The 12,929-nt window shown below is 45.7% G+C and overlaps 1 long non-coding RNA gene across 1 annotated transcript; it reads right to left on the reverse strand.

The window, feature by feature from the left end:
• Window positions 1–5,688: 5,688 nt before the first annotated feature.
• LOC117244743 lies at window positions 5,689–8,825 on the reverse strand. The gene is made up of 4 exons (XR_004498382.1): window positions 8,452–8,825; window positions 7,954–8,114; window positions 7,684–7,762; window positions 5,689–6,487 (listed from the first exon to the last, which is right to left on the reverse strand). It is a non-coding gene; the product is annotated as an uncharacterized LOC117244743 (long non-coding RNA).
• Window positions 8,826–12,929: the final 4,104 nt, after the last annotated feature.

Genomic DNA, 12,929 nt, shown 5'->3' on the forward strand with positions numbered 1-12,929 from the left:
TACATTATTCTCCTGACCTGATTATATGATCATCCTATTTTTCATATGATCACATTTCACCTTCTGCTTTCCCCAGTTCTGATGGGTTTTCATTTATTGTGCTGGCAAGGTTTTGATGTCAATTCACCAATTAATTCTTGCTACCACCACATGCTGTTAATATGGATTAGATGACTATGGACTTTTGAGAACTTGAGACCTAATTTCCAGCAGTTTTAAGGGGACACAAACAGCTCAGGGCTGACCTGCCAGTTTGGGAGTCCAGATGTCTCCAAAGGATGGCTGTACTGAACAGACAGTAGAAATCTGCAGTATCTCACATGAGGAAAAGAACAAAAAGAGTTTATTCCATGTTTATTACAGCAGTAATGGTATCACAGTGGGGGTGTGTCGCCTTATTCCAGATTTATAGCTGGGATCTGTGAATGTCCCAGGGCTCAGCGTGCAATCCCAAAGACACTCTATTTGCATGTACTCTACATTCAATAAATAAAAAATGGAAGTGTCAGAGATGCATTTTAAAACACTCTGTTATTAAGCAGCTGCCAGCAGATCTTGTGCTTTTTGGTCATTACTCTCCCACGAGCTCTCCCTGTGTGTTGTGACGAGCTGGAGATGTTTGAGCTTTTCTGCCAGCCTGAGAACCAAAGCATAGGGGGGAAAAAAAAGATGGGGGAAAAGTTATCTTTAGGTCTGTGTGTCTTAAGATGAAATCCTGCCTGCAGACAGCCCCAGCCTGGCAGAAGGAGTGATGAATAAGCCCCATTTCTTCCTGTGAGTAACCACTTCACTGGCAACCTCAGCCATGCAGCCCTACGCACCAAGGGACACTGATGGGCCATGAAATTTGAGTTTGTATCAATGATACATTTAACTTCCCATCCTTCACTCCAGTTCCAGATAGAAATAATTCATGAAGGACAGGTTTTGCAGTTAGCAAACAGAAACAAAGCCAGTGACAAAGTGAAAAGTGACAAAGGTCAATTTTTGGCCAACCCGCTCTTTTTCTTCACATTCAGGTTCTGAGAGGTGATTAAAGCAAGACAATGCTATTACTTGGAATGAAAGCATGAAAGATTTTTTTTTTTTCCTCTGAGGTGCAAAGGATGCAGAGGGAAGAATGAGACCTGAGATCTCTGAGCAGGGCCCTCTTTCACACCTCCACGCCCTTTTCAAGCTCTGTTCCCTCCCCAGCCCACACACCTCTAGAGAGGGAGACACAGGACTGTCACTTCTGCAGTGCATCCCTTCTTCCCCTAAACCCTGTGTGAGTGGGCAGACCACCAGATCTCACACTTGCATGACCCCAGCAAAGTTGAAGCTTAACTTTTATCTGGGCTGCCAGGTGGTCCTGAGAGAGGTCCCTGTATCCTCACTGATGTCCTCCCCATGGTTACCTGTCCCCTGAAGCTGTCTTCTCCAGCTGTCCTCTATTTTGCTGTCCTTTTTTCTACTCATTTCTCCCTTGCCAGAACCTTCTGATTTCACCTCTGGGCATCACACAGGCTCATGTCAACTCTATAACCATGGTGTATTTAACCACTGCAGTCAGCTCCCTTATTTTCACCCTCTAGAACATAATCCTTTTCTTCTTTTTTCTTTCCAGCAGAAGGCAACACACTGCCACTCAATGACCTCTGAAAGATGAGTAAATTTATAGCTCTTCCACCCCTGCAAAGGCAAAAAGCAAAATTTTAATTTGCTTTCTTCAAGAAAGACTTTTCCTGCTCTATTATATTGGCACTTACTCACTGCCAGGGCCTTACACGCTGCATGATGTGCAAGAAGGAGAGTCACAGGGAATAAAATCATTTGTGCTGCAAGGCACCTCAGCCATTCAGTAATTAATCTGAATTATTTTTGTGTTTGGGCTGGAATGGAAGGATGAGTTCCAGCTCAGTGAGAGCTGAATGTTTCTGTGCCCCAGATGTTTTGTGCATGCCTGCAGATATTTCCCCACTAATTACCACACCTGGCACCTACAGAGGTGACAACAAACACAAGCTGATGTCTCCCACTTCACCCAATAGCTCTGCCAGGTTTGGTGACTTGGTTGAGATCTTGTTCTTTACCCAGGGCCTTAAAACCACGGCCCCAAAGTGAAGGTGCCTGGATCCTACCACATGTGAAATTACCTGTTCCCCCCATGATTATTTTCCTGAATTACTGTTGGGTCACCCCAAAAAAAGCAGCATCACAGATGACACTGAAAGTTTAAAATTCGCTGCCTTGGGCTTTTTTATTATTATTCTGCTTCCTCTGTGAGGGATGAACTGCAGTCCCAACCTTGTGTTCTTTATTTGCAGGTGATTTTGACTTAGCTGCACTATTGATCCCAAGATGAATAGGAAGCCCAGGAGCTTAAGCCCTGTCCCCAAAGGTGTGAAAGCTTCATTAGATTTATGAAATTCTCCAGGATATACTGGGGCTCTGCAGTCTATCTAGCAAAGAGGCTTTACATTTTACTCACATTCACATGATTTGTATTCCTTGTTGAATTATTATTTTTTATTATTTTTATTTGGACTCAAGATTTTTCCTCTAGCTCAACTGCACAAGAAATGCAGTCAATCAGTAGGTGGGGAGGTGAGCAGTCCATCCCCCATGAGTCTCAGATATTCCATTTCTCAGACTCATCCTAGCACTACCATCTCCACATCCTTTCTCTCAGGCAGGACAGATTTGGCATTTTCCTCTGAGGGAATCAATGAGGCTTCATGATTTCCTCTTGTTTTGTCCTGGGATAAACAAAAGCATCTTTAGGAAGAGTCCTAAATAAAAGCATAAAATGGTCCCAGATAAAAGCAGGAAGCAATGGCTTTACAGGTGTGTCCCAGTTTTGGCTGGGATAGAGTCAATATTTTTTCACAGTGAGGGTTTTGTTTTGTGTTTTTTATGGAACCAGTGCTGGTAACTCAGGGATGCTTTCCTTATCCCTGGGCAGTGCATGCACAGAGCCAAGACCTTTCCTGCTCCTCATCCTGCCCCACCAGTGAGGAGGCTGGGGGTAGACGGGGAGTTGGGAGGGACAGGACAGCCGAGCCCAGCCCAAGGGATATCCCAGACCACAGGGCATCATGCTCAGCACACACAGCTGGGGGAAGGGGGAGGAAGGGGAGGATGTTTGAAGCAGTGGTGTTTGCCTTCTCAAGTCACCTCTGTGTGACAGAGCCTGGCTTTCCTGGAGAAGGCTGAACACCCTCCTGCCCACAGGAAGTGGGGAATGAACTCCCTGGTTTGATTTTCTTGAGAGAACAGCTTTTGTTTCACCTATTGAGCTGTCTTTATCTCACCACACCACTTTTCTCACTTCCACTCTTCCAATTCCCTCCCTCATCCCATCGTGTGGGAGTGAGTGAGTGGCTTGAGTTGTCACCTGGGGTTAAACCACAACAAGATGCAAAGAAAACCTGGCATCACTTTCTGACTCAAAGCAGGAACATCAGCCGGCTGTGGGGACAAAGCCCCAGGCAGCACAGTGCACACCATGGCTGAGGTGGTGCTGGGGTACCAAGGGGACCACTTAGAACCAACATTTTTTAATAACTTCCCTCACAGTGTGTCGTGGGGAGTTAGTGGCAGATCTCTGACATTTGTACAACAGACTAATTCAGAGGCTGAGAAGTCCAGAGAGGATAATGAACTTAGACAGGTATTGTCTAAATGAGAGAAGAAAAAGGCCACTTTGCATATATAAGAAATATAATCCAAAATGTGGAAATTTTATTCAGAAAGAGAATGAAGCCTTGAAAGCAACAAAACAGAAGTAGCCCGAGGACAGACACTAAGGTGAGTGTAAGGTGAGCAGAAACTGGTAAATATCATCAAAATGTGACCACGGCTCAGGGCTGTTTTCCCTGGAATAGCCACAGGTTCTGCTGCTCCACAGGGAAAAGAGGCAGGCAGTGCATGGGGTACACTGGCAGGATTGGTGAGGAGGACAGCAAGGACTGCTGAAGATCAGGAAGAAGGAGACATGACAGCTACACACTCGAGGATTTTGCAAAATGGCAACATCCAAAGAAACACAAGCAGGTTTCAATATAGCTGTGTGTGAAGGGAATGTAAATCAGCCTGCTGGAAGAGCAGAAAACCCTCTGTGACAGGCAGATCAAGCTGCCTGTGAAGTCACACAGCTTCCAAGAGGCAGGGCAGGAGTGTCCTTCACCCAGTCTGGACCAGCACCAGACAATTCCCCAGCCACAGCCACCTCCTCTGGGCTGCCCCAGAGAAAACCTCCCACCCCATCAAGGCAATGCTGTGCCAGCAGTTTCCACTTACCTAAAGATAAAACAGAAACATTCTTGATTGCCCTTTTCTGCAGTTTTGGTGAAGTTTCAGCATGACAAACTGTTACAGGAATGACATCTTTCTAGGCATTTCTAGCTTTTGTGCATAGCAAGAAAACACAGTTTTCTTCACATCAAATAGTGACTGTTCTCACCATTAAATGGCTGTTTGGATTTTTGTTACATTTTCTGCTTACAAAAACCCTTGGACATAGGCATTATTTTAAGCTAGCTCTAGCAATGATACTTGCAGTCATAACAAAAATGCAGCTTTAAAAGACCCTTTATAGCTCTGATTTTCCTCACTTCTGCCTGGAGAGCATCAAAATTTTTGGTTGTTTGTTCAAGGCAGTATTACTGAGAATATAATATAGTTATGGTATATTTCTAAGAAGGCATTTAACAAGCAACATCCACAGATTACAAGCAGTACCCCTTTTCTACAGGTGTATTTTTGGCTGTACCTGGTGGAGCAGCCTGGGGTCACAGGGACTGCCACCTGGCCAGAGCATTTGGATGTGATGTGCAAAACTCTTGTGCCACTATCAGCCCTTGGTGGGCTGCAGCCTCATGAACCAAATCCTTCATCCTCCCTTAAAGCCAATTTGCTAAATGGTGGCAATGCACCAATCTGGATTCTGCAATCTGCAGCAATGCAGCAGGTTTGGTTTGGTTTGGTTTGGTTTGGTTTGGTTTGGTTTGGTTTGGTTTGGTTTGGTTTGGTGGGTGGGGAGTTCCCCCACTTCCTCTCACAGAAGAACCATGGGGTGCACGAAGTGTTGCTGTAATTAAAACATCTCTGCTGAATTGCACCAGGCAGGCCTGTGCTAAACAAGGACTTGACACCATCCTGGCTGACCTTTACAGAGTGTTTCTGCTGTGCCATTAATTTTCACAGGTCCCTTAGGTGGGCACTTCAGAAAGCCTTCCCTCGCTTTTTGGGCTGCAATTCCAGGGTTATGGCATTTTCAGACACACCAGCCAAAGACCCATGCAGGCTTATTTTATTTAATGGGTATTTTTATATATCCTTTAATCAAATATTTGGCTGCTGCAATCATCTTGGCTAATGAATGTGAGCAGGACCCCTCTGTGTCCAGTGCCTGGGTCCTTCTCTTCATTTCACACCCTGATCACACCATTCCTCCCCTAATATAGGGACATGGGTATAGGGCATCTTGTCAGAATCTAATTTATTGTTTCTAAGCATTACTGGAATACGTTTCTTCCTCTTGAACTAGAATCTGAAATAGTGAATTTGTTTCCTATAAGGCAGCCCACCTACATGATTAAACCTGTGACCACACTGCTAATTTAAATACAGTATTTCTAAAAGCTATTGAAAAAGGTCCACTACTCAAAATCATTTTTCAAGATCTTGCTTTATTTAAAAGCACAGCCCTGATAAAAAAACACCTCTGAATCCAACCACTTAAACATATTTTAAGATGTCCAAGAGTTACTTGGGCAGATTTACCAATAATGAAGATAATGAAGGCAAACACTGCCGTCACAAAGGGAGGCCAGACAGTGTAAGGTCCTGCCTTGGACAATCACATCCCAAGTAGAGAAGAGCTCCCAGTAATTACAGCCCCACCAGAAGCAAAATGGCATGTAATACAGAGCAGTTTATGACACCTGTGGTGCATCCCAATTCCACAAACAACTATGGCAAACATTATATAGCTTTCCTTTGGGGATGAGTGAAAATTACACACAGAGGGACTGGAAATCTATTAAGCCATTCAGCAGGTAATAATTCCTGCCAAATCAGGCAGTAATGTGAGCTGCTTATTAGCTGTATTAGATACCCGCAGACAGAAGGCATCCAGCACCGTTCTGTGGCACAGCATTATCCCTTGATTTGTTTCAGGCCACTTGTATTTGTCACCCACCCCCTCAGGAAGCCAAAGCCACCACCTGGCATCAGTTAGCTGGAGGCTTTCCTCTGTAAATTGATCTTTGTGAATTAAGGCAGCAGAAGCTGTGGGCTGAATTACACCCAGCTGTGCACAGGCTTGTTTTAAGAGGAGATTGTATTTTCAACTCAGGTGAGCCAAGGAAGGGATGAGCAAGTTTTTCTGCTCCAGTAAATCATACACTGAAGGCTTTGTGGTCTTCCCCAAAACACAGCTTCACACAGACCAAGGGCTCTAGCAGCAGCAGCATCAGACTTAACAATAAAATGATCAATGCTCCTGCAAGAAAAGAGGAGAGAGAAAATGCATCAACAGATATTTTGCAGGCATAAAGTGTAAAAATTAGATTAGTTATGTGACTCCTTGACCAATTGTTGGGTAATAATCTTGGAGAGCAATCTAATTTAAATTTCTATTTACTGTTATTACATTACAGCCACTAACAAGAGCCTTTCAGTCCTTTCCCTCCTTTTTTCCTGATTCCCTTCACCCTTTTACTGTGGAGCCGCTTACCTGAAACTCCAGATGGAGCAGGCAGGCCCCACACTTTACCCCTGGGGCAAAGGGCCCCACATTGCAGGGGTACCGTCCCCATTTGTGTATAAAGAGCTCAGGCACCTCAGTCCATAAATGACCCATCCCTCTGTCCTGTAACTTACTCAAAAAAATACACCAGGTTTTAGTTGTCACATTATTTCCATGTAATACCTAAGAATCATGGCAGAGGGACACCATATAAAAATATTATCCAGGAAGTCACTCAAGACTTGCACTCATTACATAAAGGCCTGGCTGTTAAATGGTCTTTCCCATCACATCTTAATTTTATAATTTTGAAGGGCAGATTTGGAGTTTTCTGAGCCATGTCTGTCTAAAGTGTATTAAACATGATATCTTCACAGTGTGAATAAGTAGAGTGCCTTTTCAATATTGCCTGTGCACATCAATATATAGATAATATTGAAAAGTCAGTTGTGTTTGCCAAGTGAATGTGCACATTTTACATGCTCACTTAGGGCAGTGCACTGTGGCAGTGGCAAGCCAAGGCTGTTAAGGCAAATACAAATACTATGAAACCTGAATTAAATTTTTCTATATCTTTTCAGTTGCCACTTATTCTATATTCTTCTGCTCTTTTTTTAGTCCCCATGTGAAGCTGAGCACCATCCCCTGCTGAAATGCTGACACTTCCAGTTATAACTTCATTGCAGAAGAAAAGCCTCAGGAAGAGGAGTCTGGATCCTGCTGCCAGAGCCTGGCTGAGGGGTGGAAGGTGAGGGAGGTCACCAGGCTGTGCTGGTGGTACCACAGTGCTGTCTGAAAGCTCTGGCCATGTGCTTTGAAGCAAAGAGTCTCCCAGCCATGCAGCTCCTTCCTTCTTCTTCACCAGGTATTGACTGTTTATCAAATATTGGAAAAGTGCCTTTCCTGGTTTACCACCTAGACAGCAAGAGGAGCCCCTGTACCATCGTTACCTTTCTCTTTATGTCTGGACATTTGTCCTGCCTTAGGAATTTCCAATACCCCTCTCTTCTCCCGTGCTCTCAAACACACCTGAAATGAAGTATGCAAAGTTATCCCTATGCTGAACAATGGAAAAAATCCCAAATGGTATTTGATGTGAATCAGGGCTTAAAGGCAGAGAGACAATATAAATCCTGCATTGTCATTAATACTCATGAAGAGAAAAATATTTTTTCCTTTAGGAAAAATAGCAAACAGAGCAGCAAAGGGACTTTCATCACTTTCTGGCTTTGGCTGCAGCAGCAGGTGGCAGGGGTCACACATCTGAGGAGACTCAGGGGATTCACAGCAGCCCTACATCCCGTGGTCCTGCAGCAGCACCTCCTCTGCCAGGATCAGCACTGAGGCAGCTGCCAGCACTGCCCACCGGGAGAGGAAAGACCTGCAGATAGGATCAGACAGGTGCAAATGTTTACTGCCAACAAAATTTCACATTTCCAGTGTGTTTTGAATGAAACTTTTAAATGCAATTTTTTTAATGCCAGTGAATTTCCCCTCAGATTTTTTTATTTAAGCTGATTACTCTGACTTGCTTGAGTTTCTAAAGAGCAAGAACTCTGAAAATTAATAAATTGCCACACTGCTATGCATTTAACAAAAATTCTAAGGACCAACAGCCCATGTACCCAGCAGAAGGCACGTGTGTGGTGACAAAAGCTTTCAGGGAAGATGCTTGGAGGGCTAAGGAGTAAGCAAAGAAAGCTGCTCTGGATGCTCACCTGCAATGATCTGCAGGATTCAGCTCTGTGCAATTCCTCTGTCCGGGTTCTTAACCTTGCTTTGACTGCTGGAGCCAAACCTATTTCTCATTTGAAGGAAAATTAACCTTCCAAGTGAAAGTCAGGGTTCCAGGCTGCACAGGGGTGCTGAAAAAAGGAAAACCACAGAGACCCCAGCTGCAGGTCTGTCAGTTCAATTCTCACCTCCCTGCACACCAACCTCTCTCTCTACACAAGCTCCAGGTGTATTTTATCTGTCCCTCCAACACACCCATTTATAACATGGCTAATCTGTTAGGAGACTGGAAAGTAGTGTGCCATTTAGTCTCCCTGTCTTTTGGAGGCTGGAAAATTCTCATTTTGCAGGCTGCAATTCTCATCAGAGTTGGAGTGGGTTATAGCACCTGGGCCCTGACAGCCATTACCTGGAGAAAGCATCTAACTACTGCTACCCAATATCTTCTTCAGCTGGGAGAGGAGCTGGGGGCAGGCATGAAGGGGAAGGCTGTGTTCAGGCAGCACACCTGAACCATGAGCACAGTCTGGACGTCACCACCAATGGCACAGAGTCCCCTAGTCCCCATGCCACCTCTGCTTTCTCAGCCTACTGCTCACCTCTGCCATTGCCACAGCAAACACATCCCATTCATCAGGGGAATTATGGGCATAATGGAATAAGGAAACAACCCACAGAGGACAGCAGTTGCAGAGTGCTACAAAATGTGACATCGACCCCACAGGTCACGGAGCATTGTCTCCTGTCATCCCTTTGTCATTAGTTTTGATCTATTTAGCTCTGTAGGGCATAGACAATAAAGGAGAAACCCTTTCCCTGAGTACAGGAGGAGCAAGGGACCACAAATATTCATTGGGCAGTATTTGTGCCAGCAAGGAGCTGCCATCACCACAAAGTTTCCCGGCACAGAGGCTCAAAGGCTTTTGCCACAACCATGAAGTGAGGAGCTGAAGGAGCAAGTGACCGAGTCCACCAGCAGAACAACCCCAGGAACTCCAAGATCACCTGGGAAAACACATGGGCTGTGCTGTGGGATGCACCTCCCATTCCCCTGCTCCATGACCTGTGCTCAGCCCCTCTGGCTCAGCCCCTGCTGCATCAGGCACCGTCTCACCTCTGTCTGGCAGACAGCTCCGTGCCGTCTGACTTGGACAGGTTTTAGCAGCTGCCAGGGTGCTGCAGGGCGTGCAGAGGTAAGAGAGTGAAAGGACCATGAGTTAGAGGTGGCTGCTCAAACAGAACAAAATCATCCCCCCCAGGGTGTTCCACAGCTGAGGAAAGGTGTATCTGCCCTTTCTGAGCTCGCTGTCAGCTTGCACATTTGGCAGATAAACCACATTAGACATTTTGTAGGTCAGATGAGTTAATGGAGGTGAGAGAGGAGCAGAAGGTTTCCAGGTCATGACTTCATGAAATCAAAGTGCATTAGCAATAATTAGAGGAGTTCTTCTATAAATCCTCATAGCTCTGTAAAATACAAGAGGCACACACAGCTGCTGCCCAGCTCCATCCAGCCCAGGACCACTTCCAGGGTATCTGCTCAGGCTGAACACTGTGATTACACCAGAACAGCCTGGTTATGGCCCAGCTCCCCACAACAATGTGAAAACTTTCCTCTTCCCCAAATCAACCCTCAGGTAACAGCACAATTTGCTCAGAAAAGTCTGGTGAGCCATACTGAGAACAGTGCCGAGACATCCGTGCAGTATCACCACAGCAGGGTCAGATTATCATTGCCTGCACTTTGTGGGGGACAAGCACAAAACACTAAAAGCACCTCCAATCTCTGTCAGGACCACGATAAGCAGAGCTCTCCCTGGCTTTATCTCTGCTTATGGGATGGGTGCATGCTTGTGCCATCTCCTGTGCACTCCCTACAACCAGGTGCAAGGAAAGGTTGAGGTAATTCAGAATTGAATCGCAATGGGAGTGCAAAATCCAGGCAGTTATCTCTTGGTGTCACATCCTGCATGTGACATGGATTCCCTCTCAGTGCACCTCGGTATTCCCTGTGCCGAGGGACTCAGTCCTGCTCAGCATCCACAGCTGAGCTCACACCACTTCTGCCTGGAGCATCTGCAGGGAGACATCTCCGGATTCCTTGGCTCCAGGTACAAAGACAAGGCTCTAATCTTCCTCACCTTGACGTGACTACAAAACACCAGCCTTTCCAGGAGGGTTTGCCGTCACATGCTTTCAGTCAGCTGCTTTTTTCCACGCAGGTTGTGCCAAGGGGTTTTCCAGGCTGCAGCCGCGCCGGATTTCTTGTAGGAAAGTGCCATCCTGTGGCCAAGCGTGAACCCCTGAGTGCAGCGAGCCTGCCCTCTCCTGCCAGGCAGCCTCACACAATCACAGCTCATAAAGGGCTGCACAAAGGCCAATTCCCCCTCCCCTCCCCTCCCCACGGTGCTTCAGCTGCAACTCTGCATCACAACAGATTCGTGCATGCTCCTGATTTGCTGGGTTCCTTGGGAGATTTACCATTCATATTTGTTATTTATTACTGTGTTTGAGGCACAACTTGGGGTATTTTTCACCACTAACAGTCTGGCTAAATCAGAGTTTGGAAACTGGAGACAACAATGAAACCAACCCACAGCTAAACACCACCTTGCCGAATGGGTTTTGGGGGTTCCATCCCAGAGCAGTCACTGCTGACACAACCCTTGCCATGCTGTAGGCAGCCCTGGGCTCTGCAACAACTCAGGGATGGGGAGACTCAAACAAGACCAGGGGAAAATTTTCCACACAGCTCAGTAGCCAGGGCATTTAGGTGGGATGGAGAGAGGTATTTAAACCCCTGCTCCACTTAATGTTCATTTATTAAAAGAAATTGGAACAACTCCAAGATGCTAAAACAGGTTAGTCCTGGGTGCTCATGCAGGTCAGCTTCTGGGTTTTCATGAAGTGGAAATGGCTTCTTCTGTGCTGTTTTGTCTTTCAAACAAAACATCTTTCCTGACCTTTTAGTTCATGAGAAGCAGAAAAAAACCCGAGCTCTTTTCTCAGCCATATCAGTGTTACATGCTCTGTATCAAGCACTACATCTTTAGCTCCTGTAAACTAATTTCTGCTGTGCTCCCTGGGCCTCCCTCCAGCAGTAAATGCATTTACACTAAAATATTTATATTTATACTGCAACTTTGGGGATAAAAACCCTACAGCCACTGTGTGTTGCCTCCCAAACACACAGGGGGGCATTGCTTCTCACGGAGGTGAGAGACACCTGCTGCCAACACTGCAACCCAGTGTCTGATTAAAAATGCTGTGAGGAAAGAGACATCTGCAGCATCCACATGGGAGCTGGGATCCTGTTTGAAACAGGAAACTCACAGGCTTCTACTGAAACAGGGGACTGGCACCTGGAGCCGATTATTTCTGCATTTTGCTTCTGTGGAGGAAATTTTTTTTTAAAAACCAACCAAAACAAGTATTAAGTGATGCTAACAATGTATATATCTTAATTTTACTGACAGAGGAGTTTTAGTCCTACACAGAGAACACCAGTTATCCGGCAGGGAGGCTGCACAGCACTAGCCCACAGCTGGCAGTAGGAGCTCAGCCAGCCCAGCAGTTGCCTCCAGGCATCTTTTCAAGTGATAACTCATCCATCCCAACAATACCTAACATTTGGTACATTTTCACAAAATGAAGAGATGAGCCTAAACCAACTTGGCAGTGACCTTTGATTTATTCCAAGTTCAGCTGCATGAAACTACCAGCTTTTAAGCCAATTAAACCTGGAGTCCTACTTCATCTACTGGAATAAAATCAAATTCCTAGAGGAGGGTAAAGTGAGCCAAGTTCAGGCAGGCCAAACTGCAGCTGTTTAGTGCTCTTTGCTATTTTCTTATTATCACAGTCAGCACTGCTCCAGCTCTTCCTGCAGGCAGCAGGACAGTAGAAGTGTAAGTCTCCTTTGTAGAATTATATAATTAGTAGGTGGGAAATGACCACCTCAGCTTTCAGCAGGTGGGGAGAGCCTGCTCTTGTGTCTTTGAGATTTCTTGAATCCAGGAGTCCCTCCTGGACTCCTCTGCCCTTCAGAATGGTCTCCTCAGGGATTCTGTCAGCCAGGCTCATACACAGGACACAAAGCTATGCCCTGACCTCAGTCCCATTAAATCCCCTTAAATGCATTTAAAATTGCCTTCCCTGTGTAACCTCTCCAGTAATGAGCCTTTGGAGAAAAAAAAATATCATTTCATGCTCTGTGGGGTTTTTTTAAGCACTTGCCTTTGCAATGAACCTTTTGGATGCTTTAAGGCCACCACACAGAACAATGGGAGATCCACATTTCAAGACTGCAGAGGGTTTTCCTGGGACTGCCTGTGTTTAACACTGTACAGTGTGTGCTTTACACAATCCCTGGGATGCCCTACCCAGGGGCTGCTCAGCCACTTCACCACTCACCAGCAGCAGATCTGACGTGCAGAACACTCTGAGCCCTTTCCAGACAGTT

This window comes from Parus major, chromosome 7 (genome assembly GCF_001522545.3).
Source record: "Parus major isolate Abel chromosome 7, Parus_major1.1, whole genome shotgun sequence".
NCBI classification, from domain to species: domain Eukaryota; kingdom Metazoa; phylum Chordata; class Aves; order Passeriformes; family Paridae; genus Parus; species Parus major.